Source organism: Leptinotarsa decemlineata, unplaced genomic scaffold (assembly GCF_025532065.1).
Source record: "Leptinotarsa decemlineata unplaced genomic scaffold, Ldec_3_MD MMD2_tig00000882_RagTag_RagTag, whole genome shotgun sequence".
NCBI lineage: Eukaryota > Metazoa > Arthropoda > Insecta > Coleoptera > Chrysomelidae > Leptinotarsa > Leptinotarsa decemlineata.
Window position 1 is genome coordinate 15,612,726 of NW_027412556.1, and position 20,668 is coordinate 15,633,393.

At 34.2% G+C, this 20,668-nt stretch overlaps 1 protein-coding gene across 1 annotated transcript in view; it reads right to left on the reverse strand.

The window, feature by feature from the left end:
- Positions 1-20,668, reverse strand: part of LOC111504982 (eukaryotic translation initiation factor 4 gamma 3) — a 93,717-nt gene that overhangs the window by 61,340 nt on the left and 11,709 nt on the right.

A 20,668-nucleotide genomic window follows, 5' to 3' on the forward strand; every position in this document is an offset into this window, starting at 1 on the left:
TTTAAAACACTATATTGCGTAAATTCAATTTTAGGCAATACTGTCGAATATGTTCCAGACATGTTCCTCAAATGAGAGGAATTAGCTGTTGCCCAAACGATGTTAGGTATTCAAAATTCGAATAGATTAAAGAAAAAAAATATTCAAAAGGAATAACATTTCTTATTAATAAAATATATCTACAAGAGGTGCAATTTTCTTTCAAGATAAATTCTGATCTAGATATAAACCTTACTTCTTTCTCAAATTCTATAGAATTATTATTGAAATTAAAAAAAAAGTTTTGTAATCTGAATTTTTTCTGGATATAATTGTATAGCAAGATTTATCGAAATTCAAATGTAACTTATGAGATCCCAACCAAAGAGATATTCGTTTTTTTTAGTCTTCTAAAGTAGATGATTTTGGTATTTTCAGAAAAGTAAATGAGGGTTATATCATAGTGATGGGATCATTCGAATTAAAAATAATCGGTCATTCGATTATTGCAATCACTCGAGATATCTCGAAGTGTCAAATGGAATCATTCGAATGATTCAGATCATTCGAATGTTGTTATGTATCGAATCAAATTAGTAGTGAGTGAAATAGTCGAAAACAGTATTCTAGTCTTACGCCGCTACACACCAGTGCAGTGCCGGCCTATATACCGACACTTGTTTGTAGGATGTGGTGAAATGCAGGTTTGGTCTGAGAATGTTCAGAAATGTGTTGACGATAAACTTTGAATAATTACAATTACAAAATTTATTGGAATTTAATGGTGACTTGTTAAAATATATTGAAAACATAAACAAAAAATAAAAGTCCTCACAAAAATTAAAATAAATTATATGGTGGTTTAATTTGGTAGTGTTGCCAAAAAACTTGAGAACTCTTGCAAATTCGACACTGAACTTGACCGTTTTCTATTTTGTCGAAATGTTCCCGGACAATAGATTTCTTAGCTCCAGGCCGCATTATTCAATATCAAAACAGTTCCTAATAATAACGGAATAAAGGTATCAACTACACAATAAGTAAGAGTCGAAAAAATAGTGGAATATATGAGTAATAACAGAAATTTCGTTGCAACGGCTTCTAATCCTCCAAACTGAAAAATTATTGTTTCAATTTCAATGTTCTCTGTTTGTATTCTTAAGTGCGACAAATTCAATCTCATAAAAGAATTCCAAATTTCGCCATGTAGCCGATTCACGATTCCCGCCTTCAAGCGAATAACAACCTTAAAGCGAATTAATGTGGGCGTTTCACATGGCACATGACCTCATGAGCATCGAGTGATTGCTCGCATCGCCGGATCTCGAATTAAATCGACGAGTGACGTAGTATCCGAGTGATTTCATTCGAATGATATTTCGATTTTTGGGATCACTCGAGTACTCATCATTCGATTTTGCCTATCACTACTATATCATCAGCAAAAAGACTGATAGAACCACATGCACTCAGTTCTGAAATAGAATTGATGTAAATTAAGAATAGTATTGGACCTAAAACAGAACCTTGTGGTTTTCAATGAACACATTTTTTCCTGCATGATTCTCGAATTTTTCCTCAGAAACTAATAGCAAATGCCGTTTTTTGGTTCTCCACTTCAAGCTGTTTGACAATATTTCCATATATAGCGTCCATAAATGGCTTCTACGCCGATATTTTGACAAAAAAAAATGTTGACATGTGTTATATGGTCGAAAAGTGAATTTCTAGTACGGATGGTGCTTTAATCAGAGCTTTTGCAGAAGTTATCAAGGAATTGTGGTCAGAAGATTCATCTGATAGAGCAGTGAACACAGTCTCCTTAAAAATTTAGATTCAGAGTTTTGCCCCTGGATTCATGGGTCATGCGCGTCAATACGCCCAGGAGTTCCTTCGTTATCTTTTCGAAGATTTACATGATGACGTTAATAGAATTATTGAGAAACCTAAACCGACCTTAACGGAGATTAACGAAAAATTGAGCGACAGCGGAAAAGCACAAGAGTCATGTCTGATTTATTCGAGTACATAATAACTCTAAGATTGTAGATAATTTCGTTGGTCAATTAAAATCCACGATAAAGTGCACACATTGTGGACACTCATCTGTAACCTTCGATCCTTTCTGGGATTTGTCACTCCCCATACCACAAAGAAGTAACCAATTGAGTTTATCACAGTGCTTGGATTTCTTCACAGGAGAGGAGACTTTAGATGGACATGAAAAACCGACGTGTTCAAGTTGCAAGGAAAGAAGAAAATACACAAAGTCTCTATCGATCCATAAGTTTCCCCATATTTTAGTAATTTATTTAAAAAAAATTTCACTAACAGAAACATTTAGAGGCAAGTTAAATGTTGCCATCGAATTTCCTCTAGATGGATTAAATATGAACAATTATGCAGCAGATAATGTGACTCCTTGTCGCTATAATCTATATGCACTTTCGAATCACAGTGGGTCTACCTACAGCGGACAGTATACACCATTATGCAGACATCCTTATAATGGCACGTGGCACGAATACAATATTCACAAGTGTCACCAATTTCACCAAAATCGCTTGTGAGTGGAGATGCATACATCCTTTTTTATGAAAAGGAGGAAACGAGTTCGCACATTTGAGCGTTTTGTAAAGTTATTTTTGAATTGTTCATTTTAATGTTATAATACTAATATGAGAAAGCAGTACAAAATGAAGTTGGTTGTACTGTACCTTCATTTTTGGAATAGGCACACTTGCAGACCGGTTTCGGGCACATTAGCCACTCATCAGTGCAAGATAGTGGCCATCATCGACCTAAAATCAATGATATTCCATAATTGAAAATCTAAATTATTTCAGAGTATTTCATTCCTCGCTCTAAGTTGGAGCGAACAGCAAAAATGTCACTCTATCTAGTGGACGAGGTACTATAACCAACTGCATATATGAAATTTGCCCGATTCCTCTGAATAAGGAAGAAAAACTTTCTTACTAGTCAGTGGGCTATGCTTGAAGACTGGCAGTAAACAAATCTAAAGAAATGAACTTCCAGTCCAGTCTCAGATATACCTACATAGATGGAGTGACATTTTTGCTGTTCGCTCCAACCTAGGGCGAGGAACGCAATACTCTGAAAGAATTTCGATTTTCAATTATGGAATATCATTGACTTTAGGTCGATGATGGCCACTATCTTGCACTGACGAGTAACTAATGAGCGCGAAACCGGTATGCAAGTGTGCTCGTTCCAAAATTGAAAGTCGACTCTTTCAGTTGTATTGCAAATGCAGGAAATTTTCTGTGAATATTCCTGCATCCGACGCCTGTCGGATATAATCCAACGCCTGTCGGATATAATCCAACGCCTTTCGTGATATTTAGCAGGGGAGTAGTTGTTTTCTGATGGGCGGCAGTCCATTCAACCTACTGTGTAGGTATATTCGAGACTGGCTTGAACATTTAAAGTTCATTTCTTTAGATCTGTTTACTGCCTGTCTTCAAGCATAGCCCACTGACGAATAAGATAGTTTATTTTAGTTTTATTGTTGTAAATGTATTGAATAATTTTCAAATCAAGTAGTCAGTTGTACATGTTTTCTATCTACAAAGCAAGTATAGCAAGCGCCAAACGTGATGGCGAGCTATCGCGCACTTATAGACTCTCCCAACTAAATTCCTATTGGATTACGATAAGCCCCTTGCCGGCCAGTGTCTTACCTATAATTAGTTTTAATTAGGGTAACAAATGGAACATAACTTCTCTGTCATTTATTTAGTATTATAGGTAGTAGTACAGAATATTACTGGAGTTTTTTCCCAACACCAAATCGTTATTTTCAACACCTCGACACGTGTTTCGATCACCAAGTGATCATCTTCAAAGAGGAAGATTAATCTTCCTCTTTGAATATGATCACATTTGGTGTTGGGAAAAAACTTCAGTAATATTCATTACTACACCAAAGGTTCCAAACAGTGCATCATAAGGTAGTAGTACAGTTAATTAAAATGTTATATGATGATACACTCTTCATGACTGTTTTTTTGTAAGACAATGTCATTTTTTCAGGAAAAACAAAATATTCAGACAAAACCAAACGCCAACAGCATTGGAGGACAAGTAATGATACGCATCTGCACAGAGCATTTGTATGTCTTACAAGTGCTGAAGTGAGGGTTACATTGAAAATGAGTTTGGGCGCATGGGGCAGGCTCGCCATCACGTTTGGCGCTTGCTGCAGTTTGGTTGAATATTAATAATTATTATTGGCAGTCGCAAACAGTTTTGAAAAATTGTTTTAATCATCTTTACAATTAGTTGTTAAAAATTTTTTTCTAATCGCTCATAGTCTTTTTACAACCCGGTTACAAACTAAAAACTTACTTATATGGCGTCACAATATTGTGACGCCCGAAAACTTGTATAGTCACATTCTAATAACAAAGTCATTCATCGGTGATCTGATGTTAAAAATACCGGATGACAACGAAATCATTGTACACTGCATCGCATTCAGTCGTGCCTGGAGTACAAATTTTAAAATGTAGAATTTTTATTTCGTATCGAAGATAAAAAATTGAAGAGTAACCACAGACACGGAATTTTACTGTAAAAAAAAAGTTATCGTCGTATCGTGTATGATATCGAAGCATCAGAAAATATTTAAAAACAATTTCGAGATTTTGTTCATTGAATACCTGTATCCTAAAGGATTAACTTGGACAAGGACTAATTGATTAAAGGCACCAAATTGAAAGATTCTACAAAATTATGGGAAAGTGAATTCCTGAAAATAATGACCTCTATTATAATCTCTTCTCTTAAACATAAAAGATTTATTTTTATAGTAGTAGGTACAAATTTAAACAAACTCCTTTTACTTTCTGTGTGACCTGAAAATGAAACTTTATTGAATTGTGCATTAAGTACACTGAGTAGAGTATTAACCGGTATTAGCCGTGGAAGTAGTTGTTTTTCGGTGGACATTTACCAGAACTTAGTTGGGTGTAGTTGGGAGAGATGAATGTTTGGAAATTTTATTTCGGAAAATTCATTTTTTTTGTATATATGTATCTCTCCTCCATACAGTATTCAGATTTCTGAGTATAGTTTGTTGATTTTCTTATTGTCTATGACTCATACCTCTATTAAGCTATTTAAAATCATATAATTTGATTTCTAGTAGTGTTAAATTGAAAATCGACCCAGCGCAGGTTTTTAGGGATCCAAATTATAGTACAGTCAAATGGTATTTTCAATTCAAGTTTGCTTATTTTACTTTATTGTTAAAATGCTGTGTTCTCAATTCAATATAGTTTATTTTAGTTTTATTGTTAGAAATTTATTGAATAATCTTCAAGTCAAGTAGTCAGTTGAACATGTTTTCCATCTACAAGGCAAGTAGTTCAGTTGAATAATAATAGATAATTATTGACAGTTGCAAAAAATTTCGAAAAACGTGTTCTTATCAACATTATAGCGGGTCGATAACCCAATGATTGAACACAATTTACATGACATCTGAAACACATAAGCCATCGTTTGCAGCGCGATTACAGAAAAATAAATAAAAACTCATTTCTATGACGTCACGATATTGTGACGCCATTAAAACGTTATGGTCACATTCTAATAGCAAAGTCATTTACCGGTGATCTGACGTTAGGATGTTAAAAATACCGGTTGACAACGAAATCATTGTACACTGCATCTCATTCAGTTGTTCGTGGAGTGGAGAATTCAAAATTATAATAATTTTAGCAAGTATTTCCTTCATAGCGAAGACAAAAAATTGAACGATGAGCCACGAAAACGGAATTTTAGAGCGATTATTTTCTCACCTCCATAAAATGATGAAAAAATTTGGGATTGTTACCAAGTATTGTCCGATTTCATCACATACCTTGAAAAAATTGACGGCTAGGCCACTAAAACAAGGATTTATCGGAATAAAGGTATAGTTACCGAGTAAAAAAAATTCATTTCTCGAAATTTTCCTCAGAAACTAAGCAAAAGTCGTTTTTAATTTTTGACAATAATTCCATAGATGTCGCCACTGGATTGCCGCCATATTGAATATGTATAAAATGGTTTTTACGCCGAAATTTGGAAAAAAAAGGTCACTTGTGTAAATTTACTGAAAAAAAAGTTCACATTCTTTCAAATGATTTAAAAAATATAGTGTTATTGAACCGGAATGATTTGCCGAAAGTTTTATCATCTTCATTTGGTTAAATCTTTTCATCTCACAAACAATAGAATGGCGTCATGTACAAGTCACATTTACAACTATGTAATGGATTATTCAGTGTAAAAATAGTAGCTATGCGTGAATAGTCCAAGTCCAGTAGCTCAATAATTGAACACAAATCACATGACATCTGAAAGCGCATAAGCCTTCAATTGCAATGGGATTACAGAAAAAAACAAAAACCTACTTCTGTTTCTGCTGCGTCCACGACCATGACCAATAGGACGCTGCATTATTAAATCGACAACCAAACCGATAATTCAAAAATGTTGAAATTTTCACAAAACGAACCGAAAAGAATGTTCTACTGGGAGCCTTTTTTGTCGGATAATTATTTTTATCTTGGTTGACAGAGAGCGTATATAGCACTGGTATCACTTTACTAGCACTGGTATCACTGGATTAGCATCGGAATCACTGGATTAGCACCGGTATCACTGGACCATTACTGGTCTTGACTATAACTGACGATATGAAAATCTACCAAGAGTATTGACATGAATACCTGCCTAATTACGGTACAGAAAAATTCTTGGATTGGGGGTATTGTTAAGAACTTTTGATTTGGAGTTGATAATTTTAATATTTGTATTTGTTCGTTAGTTTACCTGATATTTGAAGTAGTACGGATTTAGTTCTATGGATATATTTGAAATCCACGGATTGTGATACTGCTTATTCAAAAAAGGAAATAATCGAGCCCTTTTGATGATTCGAAGATTCCATTAAAAAATTCTACTTATGGGGTTTGAGAATTCCAACATACGAATTTCCATTCATTTAAATGCAAATGACTTTATTAAAGATTCATATTGACAAATTTTCAAATACTATATTGCGTAAATTCGATTTTTAAGCAATACTGTCAAATTGTCTCCGGACATTACAATATACAGGCTTGATGGAATTTTGTCAGAATAGAGATCATTTATCCCCGTTCTTTACCATTTTGAATTGAAGTAAAAGTTGGTGAACTCAATAATTTTCATTGTGTGCTATTGCAACCATGATCGAAATTATTGGTCTTCACACATACTACCATGGATTTCACGCCCTTTGGTACGTTTACATACAATACGGTATTTATTATTGAAGTTAAAAGCACAAAATTTATTTTCAGCATTGGCGGTGACATTATCTACACTGTGAAGTTGAATTCTTCGCAGCGACACTCATTCTATCCTTCTATACACTGGTTACATCGCACAAGTCTCTTTTCCACTCACTAACGTAACGGTGTTACGCATCACGCATACGCAGTTCTCCAGATGAAAGAGTTCTTGAACGTTCCTGAGAACGTTTTTCCAAATGGATTTAACCTCCAGCGATTCGAATCCAATGAGAACCGCTACTTTCGCACAGGCACCGCTCTGAGGGCGCCTTAAGAATTGTCCTTGTCCTTGTGTTTTGTCCATTAAAAAAATCACATAGTTCAGTCTAACAAATAATTGAATTAAGTACATGAATCATTTGCATGATCGATGCAATAAAATTCCAGTTGAACCAGTTTTACTTAAAACCTTGCCTTCATCCAAGTTATGTACCGGGTAACGAAGGTACAGTGAGCCAGTTTTGAAGAAAGTAACTCACATGTTTCGTATCAAGTAATTTGGTCCAAACGAGAGCGAGCCGCCTGGCTTTCGGCTGATCCGATAAATATTGCAGAGTTGTTCACGGGATTTTCTATGAATCACCTTCTTCAATTACTTGTCAGTTTATTATATATACTCTGGAGCCCCCATGAAATAGAGAGTTCACGATCCTTGGATCATAAACACCTTCCGGTTCTGGTGCAGGTGTTTTCAGTCGCAAACCCAGGACAGAGTTATCAACCTGCCTAGGAACTTATGCGGAAATTTACGCTATTGAATTGTGCGCGGAGAGATTGGATAAATCCAACTTCACTCTCAAGGCAATAAAAATATTTTCGGACAGTCAAGCGGCGTTGGAAGCTCTTGGCTTACCGAGCAACGTTTAAATTGGTAGCAAACTGACAAAAACTGCTCTCCTCGATAGGAAGACTCAACAGATTGTCTCTGGTCTGGATTCCTGGCCATACTGGCCTGGAAGGCAATGAAGCTGCGGACTCTCTTGCAAAGAAGGGTGCTGCAAGCGGCTTCATTGGCATCGCTTTGAGCTTTGCGAAACAAACACTGAACACCTGGATGGCAACAAGATTTATGGACTTCTGGCAGAATCTTCCAGGATTGGCTCACTCCAAGGCGTTTATTCACCCTTCGAAGTTTGATTTCCAAACAGCTGTTGGACTACATTAGGGATGAACTACGGTGTCTAACAGGCCTTCTTACAGGTCACTGTCGTTTGAATCATCATATGCAGAGACTTGGACATTCGGCAGACAGTGTGTGTCGCCGCTGTCTGGAAAATTATGAAACAGCAGAGCATATACTTTGTGCCTGCCCCGCTGGGGACCGAATCAGGTTCTTTGAGTTCGGCAGATCCGTACTCTCACCATCTGACCTGAAAGACCACCCACCATACAAACTAATCGGCTTTGTTAAGAAGCTGGTTTTATTTGGCCGAGTGTGAATAGGTGCGAGCCACAATAAACCCTTGTGGGTTGCGGTGGAGGGTTGAATAGACCCTCTCACTTTGGACCTACCTACCTAGTGAACCATAAACATTATTTCCTCTCATTGACTGGAAGGTGCTATTGATAAGGATAAACAATGAAATCATTGAAATCCTATAAAGCTTTTTCTGAGAAGGTTCCATAGAGACAACCGGTATTGCATAGAAAATATTGCATACATTAGCAATATGACTTCCAAATTTTAAAGCATTAACAGTCCTAGAATGTTAATTTATTATAAAAAACATTTGTTGGAAAATAAACGGGAAGAAAATGATATGAAAATAAATATCTGAACTTTACGTAAATGTCAAACTCAGAGAAACTGATACTAGATCTCGAAATGTTGATATATGAATGTCTTCTTCAAGACATGTAAAATTCGAAAGAGTGCTTTTTGTTTTGTCATTTTTTTTCCTGAAGAACGATTTGACATATTACATTCATTAGAACTCTCCAAAAGCGGTATGCGTTATGCCCTGTATGTTCATGAAACAAAACGGAGGTACTTTGAACAGTTATTATAGTTGAAATAATTCTGCTACGTGGACTTGTTGAAGTTTGATAATATGAATTATCAAACATATTCAATCATATCAATTCGAATAAAGTTTAAAATACTAGTAATGATTTTGAATTAACAGTGGTATTGAAGTTTCCAAGCAAAGAAATTATCGGAAGAAACGCCCGGCAGTCGTTAACCTTGTAAAATATTTCGAAATAAGTCGTTCAAATCAAATTATTCCAAGTTAAACGTTCGAGGGTTTCACATAATTTCTAATAAGATCGGTCACAAAGCGGCGAAAACGTCAGAGACGCTACAAGGTATTGCGTCAAGTCGTTTCAACCCTCACAACATTTTCAAAGACGATTTTATTATATAGATTTCACTTCATAGATGTCCTCAAAACATAAATCAGAAGGCGACAAATCTGGTGACCTCTGTGGCCATTTATTGCTGGCTCTTCTCCCAATCCTGTACCACAGAAAATGTTGGTATAACTGATTTGGTAGCAAGAAATATTTCCTTCACGCTTACCAGACTTGTCGCCTCTTGATTTTCTGTGTAAGTGTACCTAAAATGTCAAATCTGCAGTGAACAACCTTCAAAATATTTGTGTTCAAACATTATCGAGGAGTGCCGCCGAATTACTCCGAAAATATGTACAGTATTATAAAGGGAACTTTTATTTTCAATATTTCTTCAAGATTATTCATGAACTGCAAAACCTACTTCTGGATGCAATTCTTCAATGATTCTGTTGCAAATAGTCTCAAAACGAAATCAATGAGAGTTAGGTCGGGTGAACATGGTGGTCATTATGTTAACTCTCTTCTTCTGATCCACTGATTTAGATAGTGTCAATTCGATCATTCTTCAACAGAGTGCGTTAATGCACCCTCCTATTGGAAATATATTATTTCTTTCACTCATTTCTGAAATCCAAATATTAGGTGATGGAAGTTTGGACCTCTGAGGATTACCAGCGTTGATTAAGTAATGAAATCCTCATGCTTTGGAAATGATAATAAATGATATCATTTCTTGGCGAACTTGATACTATTATATCACTTCAAGATACATTTTATACATTCATTTACAGTAAGTGATTCAGTATGTATAAACGGAAGTGTACGCAATTTATGATACAATGGTTTTCAGGAATATATGGAATACAACAGTAATCTTAATATGACGAGGCTATACATGAAAAATCGTAATGAAATAATTCACTATACCTATTGTTCTTCTTTCATAGGTCTACAGAAAAGTTCGCGGTGGCGAAACACAGGTCGAGACACAGTATTTTGTAGTATTTTGTTCTGGTGTGGAGAAAAATTAATAGATTCATTAACGCTGGAGGTTCTCATTATGCCTATCATATCTTTTATCTTTCAAAGATAGCCTATTATATCCCTCCTTTTGAAGTTCAAAATAATGGACACATAAAGTATTTCCTATTTGGGGTGAAAAAATGTAGAGGCATGTTTAGCAGCTAGTTTGATTTTTCAAAAATCATAGGAACATAGGTCCGGAAATGCATTGTTTCCAAGATACAGGATGTTGAAGTCATAATTTTTGGCATCAATATTGCAAATGTCCGTTATCACAACAATGAATGTAACTTTAAAAATAATTTACTTCCCAAACAATTTTGCTTTTTAAATGCATAACACACTAGTTGTTTTTGCCCACTTTTCGTTTATCAATTTTTTTTAATGAAAAAAAGCAATCTACGTTTATTACAAGAGATAAAAAAGTATTATTTTCAAATGTTGAAGAGTCGACGCCATCTAAAATAAGTCAGCGCAGAAACGTAAAATCGTTCTGTGTTAAAAAAAACTCCTCCCACCTGAATAATAATTCGAATTCTCAGTATCGCAACAGACAGAGGTAAATACTCTTGAGTCAGGCGTTAAATTATAATTTAAAAATATACTTACTTATAAATAAGACGATGTCTTTGATTCCATTTGTCTTTGCTAACCTATAATTTGTTCATGTAAGTTTATACCTGTGGTGCACTGTTTAGAACCTTTGGTGTAGTAATGAATATTATTGAAGTTTTTTCCCCAACACCAAACCGTTATTTTAACACCTCAACACGTGTTTCGATCACCGAGTGAAGTGAAGTGAAGATCAGTGTGATCTTCCTCTTGAAGATTACTTGGTGATCGAAACACGTGTCGAGGTGTTAAAATAACGGTTTGGTGTTGGGAAAAAACTCCAGTAATATTCATGTAAGTTTATAACTTTTTTGTCAAATAATCCGTTTTGCATCGTTTTCCTTATTTTCAGGCTTTTGTTACACTGAAGATGATCACAACTGTGATGGAAACATGTATTTTTTTCGATTGAATAATATATTTCTCTTTTTTGTGTGGGGAAGACTTCGAGTTTACCTTCCTCTTCAAATCTTTATACTCACTCCACTTTGAGTTATGGACTATATCCGTCGACTAAGTTATAAGTTAATAATCTAATTTTATAACTTCAAAATGAGCAAGACAAAACATGTAATATTAAATGTTTGTTATTCGATTACTCAACTTAAAAAAAAATTACATTATGGTACCACCACATAATGACACATGGATCGTAGTGTTGCGTAAAATTCATAGTAACTTTTTTCTGTTAAAACGGAGATTTCGAATTTTGTCAGGGGGACACCTTATAGATCTGTCAGTGACCAATATATCGACGCACAATAGACTTATAAAAATAACACCCATTATACAGTTTATTTCTTTAATGTCCCCCTCCCTTTTATTTTTTGAACGGGTCAACTCAAAAAATTGAAATTTGAAATAATGAAATTAATGCATGAATACTTTATTTTGAAGTGATAAGGTTTGTGAAGTTATTTTTTGATTATAAAAACGACAAAAAATGTCAGTACGACAATGAACGTCACTGTTCAGTTAGAATATTCTCATTTAGTTTTCGGTTTTACTAGTAGAAAGGTACCACGTCAACAATCTCTAAAATGGTCAATTTTCGTCTACTGGAAGAAAAAATTGAAGCGATTTTTATTTACGGTGCAACGCGTAACTTTCACGAGACCGAGAGGATTTTCAATGAACGTTTTCTGAATGGTCCTATCTGTAGAAAATATTTGAAGGAACTTGTATCCAAATTCACAACTACCGGTAGTGTACATACAAAAAGCCCTCAGGTCATCCGTCTATTCCGGAAGAACAGCAAGTGCAAATAATTGGTGAGATGGTAGTAAATCCTGAACAGTCTACTTATTCCGTCGCGAATGTTTGTGAGGTATCTCCTTCTACTGTGTGGAGAATTCTGAAGAGGAATAGATATCATCCATACAAAATTGAAATGGTACACCAATTAACTGAAGATGACCCCGATCGAAGAACAGAATTCTGCGAAATCATGACGGAAACCATTGCAAGGTATCCTACCTATCTCCACAATATTTGTTTTAGTGACGAATGTACATTTTTTTCTAAACGGCAATGTTGACAGACAAAATTGCCGTTATTGGAGTGACACCAACCCTCACGTTTTCCGGGAAACACATACCCAATATCCAGAAAAAATTAACGTTCGGGCAGGAATATTGGGAAACCATATTGTAGGACCGCTATTAAATGATCAAAATTTAAGAGGGGAACTGTATTTGAATATGCTGGAAACTACTGTTGACCCTCTCATCACTGAAATCGTCGAAGCGAATCCTAATGAATTCGATATGGATATTGTATTCCAACAAGATGGAGCACCACCACATTACTCCAAACAAGTAAGAAACTATTTTGATACTACTTTTTCCGGTCGTTGAATTGGCCGTCGAGGTCCTACAGAATGGCCAGCTCCCTCGCCAGCTATTTGAAGCAAAAGATGTACGAAACTGAACCTGCTTCAGATAATAATAAATATTTGTAGAGATATTGACGTTACTGTGTTCGAAAATGTTCGGCGTAAAATATCGGATAGACTGTTCATATGTCAAGAAGTTCAAGGCAACCATTTCGAGCATCTTCTGAACTGACCTCAAGCTTATTATCACTTATTATGTAGTTAAATGTCAATGTATTCAGGCAATTACTTAAAGTTCTAGGATTGTGAAGCATTTGTCAGGAACTTCAAAAAGATGTGTCACAAAACCCCCTTTCCCATCCCCCCAGTCGCCATCTTGAAAGTTTCATCTGTCAATTTCACTTCAAAATAAAGTATTCATGTGTTAATTTCATTATCCTATGTTTCAATTTTTTTGAGCTGGCCCGTTCAAAAAATAAAAGGGAGGGCATTACAGAAATGCACTGAATTAGTAGTTTATTATATATACATTATAAATTGTTATTTTTGTCGAGATAACTGTCGACGCCACTGTACTATTAACATCAGTTTGTGTGACCAATAGCTATCTTCTCGGACGGGTTCAATTTGGTTTTAAATGCGCATCAAAATCTCTTCTTACTTGGCGCGTACTATACCGAAGACCAAAATTAATAATTCATGATTTTTGTATGTCTTACAAACAAATTTTTTGCGTCCTAGGGTAAGCGCACCCCCTGGCTGGATCCGCCACTGCAATTGCGTTGGTTTTGTTTCAAGCAGAGAAGTATATGGAAGGTCAAGGTCGCAATTTTGTTTTGTGTTGTCTTTAGGTAGATTTGTATACTCAACACTAGTATCAACAAAATTTCTTTGAAAAATTCTACTGCTAATCGACCTACAAGCAACGCCGGTCCTGCAAATGATAATTCGTCGACGTGTTCATTCAAAGAAAACATATCGAGGCATATCTCCATTCTGCTTGCTTTCGTCGACATTTTCGATTCCCGGTATTATGATAAACGGTGAATCGCTCCAAGAAGGAGAAAATAAACACGGGAAGCAGCTAAAAGGTTTCTTTGTTAACGGACGGAGCTAGGTATATGAAATGCCACCAATCCGAATGCAACTGCGACGTATTTCTCGAATTATTCGACGGGATCGTGACAATGCAACGAGATGAGTTTGTTGACGTTGGCAAAACTTTATTGGTATAAACAAACAAAGTTATGATGTTTGTCGATTGTTGACGTTTAAAAGTTTTTGCGTGTCCTTAAACCATGGAATACAGAACATTTTCGGCTTGATGAAATGGAAAACTTTTTTTGTTTGGCAGCTTTATTCCTTTCGCTCAAGAAATTTGACTCAAACCCGTATATTCAATTCGACCTCGAAATTTCCCATTGAAATCATACGTAAAAATACCTTTATTGGTTTCATCTTTTGTGCCTAGGTACGACCATAGTAAAAATCAACCAGTAAGTGCACTCCCACTACTTTCATTCATAAATTCACAAAGTTCAGGGTGACCTCGAAACGAAGTGTGGAGCCAATTTCGTTCTTTTACCATAGGCGTGCGCTCATATAAAAACGAAATTCACGGTTATTATAGAATGTTTTGTGGTAAATTACTTATAACCAACTTCAAAAACTAAAAACAATAATAACAACAGCGAATAAAGTAAATACAATATCAATTTCCGACCGTTTCTTCTCCTTGAATAGTTGAGATATTTGGCTCCTGTGGAGCCAAATTTCTCAATAGAACGATTAAAAAAAATAAAAAATTAAGTATAAAAAATTATAAAGAAAATAAAAATAAAAAATTAAGAGATTCCAAGCTACGTTAGTTCACGACGTTTCGATTGTTAGTATCTACAATCGTCGAGTACTTTCGAGTTCGTTCGCGTACTGAACTAGACGCCTTCCTGAGTATCAACAGCATGAGACTTTCCATCACTTTCACAATGGAGAAGAAAATCCACAACAAATTGCCATTCTTAGACGTTTTGGTGAAAAGAACCGACACTAAGTGGGAAACATCTGTAAACCGAAAACCCACTCACACAGGACAGTATCTGAACCACGAATCCAACCACCATCAATCGACTAAAAGAGGAATCATCACGACTCTATTAGATCGTGCTTTCGGGCTCTGTAATACGAAGGAAGGTCTCGAGAAGGAACTAGACATCATCAGCAGGAGCCTCGCAAGGAAGAGAAGCCGTCACAAAGAGTGCTTGCACTTTCCTACATCAGAGGATTATCGGAGAGGATAAGAAGAATTGGTTCCAAGTACATCAGAACCTGCTTCAGATCCGGTAACACTATCCGTAGCAGCCTCACGAAAACCAGGCCACCAAACGCGGACTGCGATTCCAAGAATTGCATTTACCGGATACCCTGTGAGTGCGGAAAATCCTATATTGGTGAAACTAAGAGGCCATTGAATGTTCGCATTGCCGAGCATAAAAAACACACACAGCGAAGGGAAACCAGCAAATCAGGAATAGCAGACCATGTTTGGATCCATCAACACAACATCTAGTAGTCCCAAGCTGAGATCATACACAAAGAGGAACATTGGTTTAGGAAAAACTTTAAGGAAGCCGCATACATGTTGTCCAACAACGTATTCAGTCAAGCTAGCGTAGAGATACGCAACATCATCATCATCAGTCATAAATAGTCATCTCTCGGAGGAATCAGTCCAGTCATCACCCGAAGACGATTGTAGATACTAACAATCGAAACGTCGTGAACTAACGTGGCTTGGAATCTCTTAATTTTTCATTTCGATTTATTTATTTATAATTTTTTATACTTTATTTTTTTATTTTCTGTTCAATCGTTCTATTGTTTCTTGTATTTTATTTCACTATACTTTCATTTCAGGTTATTTTTGCTTAATATAATTGTTATTTTCAGCTATTCATTTTTAAGTCTCCTTTTTTAGTTGTTTCAGCGATTTCAAATATTTTTATATATTCGACAATGGAAGTCCGAACTAGTGAAATTTAAACTGTAGAACCTTTATTCATAGCATTCGACGAAGATAACACACCATGGCTTTTGCTTATACCTGATATCTTCTCAAATAAACATATTCATCATTATGTAAATATTTTAAATAAAATGTTATGACAACAATAATTGTATATAAACAAATAAGTATAGTTATCAGTTTCAACACGCATTTTCATTAAATACCCACTCCCGCCGCTGCAGGTAGTAAAACGACCCGAACGGTCATAGATCTTTTGTTTGCGACCGGTTTGCAATACAAAAATAGCGCAAACCTGGTAAAGTAGTATAAACCCCTCCAGCCGTGGCAAATCATAACGAAATCACATAATTTTGTTATCGTTTTGCATTTATAATGAGCATTTATTTTTTACCATTAGGAAACAAAATGATGCCTTTTCACGTAAACTTTTCCCAACTTTATGATGTCCAGTCCGCAATGTATAAAAATTAGTTTTCGTATTGCCAATTTAGGAATAGTTAGTCAACATCACTATAATAATTTCGGGAATCTCAACTTTTGGAAACAACATATAGGGTTCAAATGGAACACCCTGTATTTTTTCATTTGTATGAAATGTTTCAACATTTCATTACATTTCTTATCAGAGGTATACTAAAGGAAAAACAGATATTTTGCAAATTATACCCAGTTTTTAAATTGTTGTAACCACAAAAAATTCATTTATTTACGTTCACTTACTCAACATTTTTTCAATGTGAACACTAATGCCTAAATTTTTTATTAAATAGGAGTCCAAAGGATGTTCAAAGTGGCGACCATGCAACACATAATGTCAGTCTTTTTTTAAACAAATTCTCTACACGTTCCAGCATATCCTCTAGGATTTCCCTGCAAGCTTTAGTGATTCTTCGTTTCATGTCCTCTTAGTCTAGTCAACAAGTACATGAAAAATAGAGATAAAGGTCCTGAAAATATGAGCCATAGCTCATTCGATTCGGAATCACCTCTAGAAAAATGTGTTAGAAGGATTTTGGTGCAGGTAAAAAATTGCAATTGTTATTAACAAAATAAGATTTTAAAAAAATGTCATTTAGTTTTTCGTTAATAACTCAAAAAATATCAATATTTAAGCAATTTTGAAAAAAGCTCGTAAAACAAGAGAAAATCTACGATAAAAAAGTCCTGAATCCTGAAACTTTATCTCCATTATTTATAATTTCAATTTGACTATGAAAATAGGGTTTCGCGCGGTTGTTACGGCATGCGCGCGCTACCGCTAAAGAGAGTTTATCAAAAAAAAAATTTTTTATAACATAAAATGTCATTTTAAAAATTTGAAAAAAATCTAGTATCTTCTTAACACTTGAATAAATCGAGTCCCGTAGAAAAAAAAATTCATCATCAATTTTCAAAAAGTTATTCAATTGTTAAGTAACAAATGTTTTCCCAATCTCCGTTGCCATAAATAAATAAAAGGTATAAATAATTAGCCTATGAATTTTAAACTTCGTCGAGCCCTTTTGATATATACTTATTAATATGTTAATTATGATTTTTTATAACTATTGCAAAATAAAATATCTAAAAATTGTTTATTTTTTTTTCAATTGATATTTAGCTATGTCTGTTTTCACATTGAACAATGGCAGTTAACATAGGATATGAATTTTTTTACGTAATTTGTTCATTAAATTGTTTTAAACAAATAGAGAAATTCAATATTTTTGGAGAATTTTTTTGCTATTTTGTTGTCTAGAGATAATTATGATTTTTTTTTTAAATTTTTCTCAATTTTAATTTTCAATTGTTTAAAATCGATTTAAAATCGAGTGTTTAAATATAATTAGTTAAGAAATAATTTTGCTTTTGAAAATCGTAATTTACACTTTCAAATAGTTTGGCAAAAAAATTATTTATTATTTGATTGTTTATTTGTTTAATAATTTGTTATGAACAAATATTGACCAACGTTATATTTTTTCTTATGACACAGAAAAATATTATAAAAAAATTATATAGCTATATATAAAAAAGTGCCATAATTTTTTTTAATTTATTATAACATTTTATTATAATTATATTTTATTGTAATAAATGCAAAAAAATATGGCACTTTTTTTATAAATATAGCTGTTTTTATAATTTTTTCTGCTTCAGAAAAAAATATAACGTTAGTCAATATTTGTTTATAATAAATTTTCAAACTAATAAACAGTTAAATATTTGCCAAACTATTTGAAAGTGTAAATTATGATTTTTAAAAACAAAATTATTTCTCAACTAATTATTTAAACAATCGAAAAATAAAAAATTCGATTTTAAACAAAGAAAAATTAAAATTGAAAAAAACATTTTTTTTAAATCATAATTATCTCTAGACAACAAAATGGCAAAAAAAAATCCAAAAATATTGAATTTCTCTATTTGTTTGAAACAATTTAATAAACAAATCAAGTAAAAAATTCATATCCTATATTAATAACTGCTATTGTTTAATGTGAAAACAGACAGCTAAATATCAATTGAAAAAAAATGTATCAACAATTTTTAGATATTTCATTTTGCAATAGTTATAAAAAATCATAATTAACAAATTGATAAACTTTTATGAACTTTTATCGCAGGATCGTATGAAGTATATATATCAAAAGGGCACCACGAAGTTTAAAATTTATAGGCCAATTTTTTATACCTTTTATCCCATTATTTAGGCAAACGGAGATTGGAAAAAAATTTGTTAGTTAACAATTGAATTAACTTTTTGAAAAATGGTGATGAAACTTTTTTTGGACTCGATTCATTCAAGTGTTAAGAAGATACTAGAATTTTTCAAATTCGTAAAATGACATTTTATGTTATAAAAAATTATTTCTTTTGATAAACTCTCTTTAGCGGCAGCGCGCGCATGCCGTAACAGCCGCACGAAACCCTATTTTCAAAGTCAAATTAAAATTATAAATAATGGAGATGGAGTTTTGGGAGTCAGGACTTTTTCATCGGAAATTTCCTCCTCTTAAATGAGTGTTTTTCAAAATTGCCTAAATATTAATATTTCTTGAGTTATTAACGAAAAACTAAATACCATTTTTTTATCTTATTTTGTTAATAACAATTGCAATTTTTTACCTGCACCAAAATCCTTCAAAAACATTTTTCTAGAGATGATTCCGAATCGAATGAGCTATTGCTCATATTTTTGGCACCTTCTCTCTATTTTTCATGTCTTTGAGCTTGTTGATTAGACTACTCTATAGATGTTGGAGGAGTTTGGTAGACAATCCATTGGATATATATACCCCATAAAAATCCATTTTGGTCAGATCAGGTGATCTAAGTGGCCACACCACAGGCCCACCCCAACCTATCCATTTTTAATTGAAATGATCATTGAAGTATTCCCGTACCTCAGTTTCAGAATGTGATGGTGCACCGTCTCGTTGTAGCCACATTCTAAGTCTTGTACCATATGGAACTCTGTCCAATAAATTCGAAAACTCATGCCGAAGAAATCTTACATGTTTTCTCCCAGTGAGAAGCCTATCCAAAAAATACGGACCGATAACTCTTTTTCCGAGAATTCCATCCCAAACATTCAGTGGCCAACGCTGTTGATGGTTCAGGCAATGAACAAAATGCGGGTTTTCCGTAGCATAATAATTAATGTTATGCCGATTCACAGTTCCATTTTTATAAAAAGTCGCTTCATCAGAAAATAACACGAAATCGAAAAAAATAATTTTCCTGATTGATCTTTTTTAAGCCCCATCGGCAAAATTGAACACATTTTTTAAAATCTCTTCCTCTTATCTCTTGCATCAATTGCATATGGTAAGGATGAAATTTGCTTGCTCTCATTCGAGACGACACGCTGGTTTGAGAAAATCCCAATTGCCTGCTCAGGTATCGGGTACTCACATGGGGATTTTCAACTGGGTGAAGAGCAATTTGAAATGTATTCTCTTCATTTGTTACACGTTCGATTTTCTCGTGATTGACATTACCAGTTCCTTCAAATCTTGTTTTTAGAGCCTGAAATGCCGTTCCATCTGGCTGTCTTCTTTCGGGGAACTTCACTTTGTATATCCTAGATGCAAGGAGGCAGTTTCCGTCACTTTTCCCCAAAGCATTGACCATCTGCGTGTTAGTAAAGTAAGAAAATACATTTTTTTGTGGTTACAACAATTACTAAAACTTAGTATAATTTATAAACTATCAGTTTTTCGTATAGTATACCTCCGAGTGAAATGTTGAAACTTTTCATACAAATGAAAAAATACAGGGTGTTCCATTTGAAAAAGTTGAATAATGTCTGTTTGAAAATGAATGAAACTTAACCGGTTTTATCGAGCACCCTATATATTGTTTCCGAAAGTTGATATTCCAGAAATTATCATAGTGATGTTGACTAACTATTCATAAAAAATCCACTTAATTGCTGTAGTCTTGCGGGTGGTGAATGAAGTAAGAAAATATTGTCTGCAAAGTAGGTTCATCCGGAATAAATTGGCAATGCCGCAATGAAAATTCGAGAACAAAAATTCCTTAGAGAGCTAAAAAAAATATAGAATC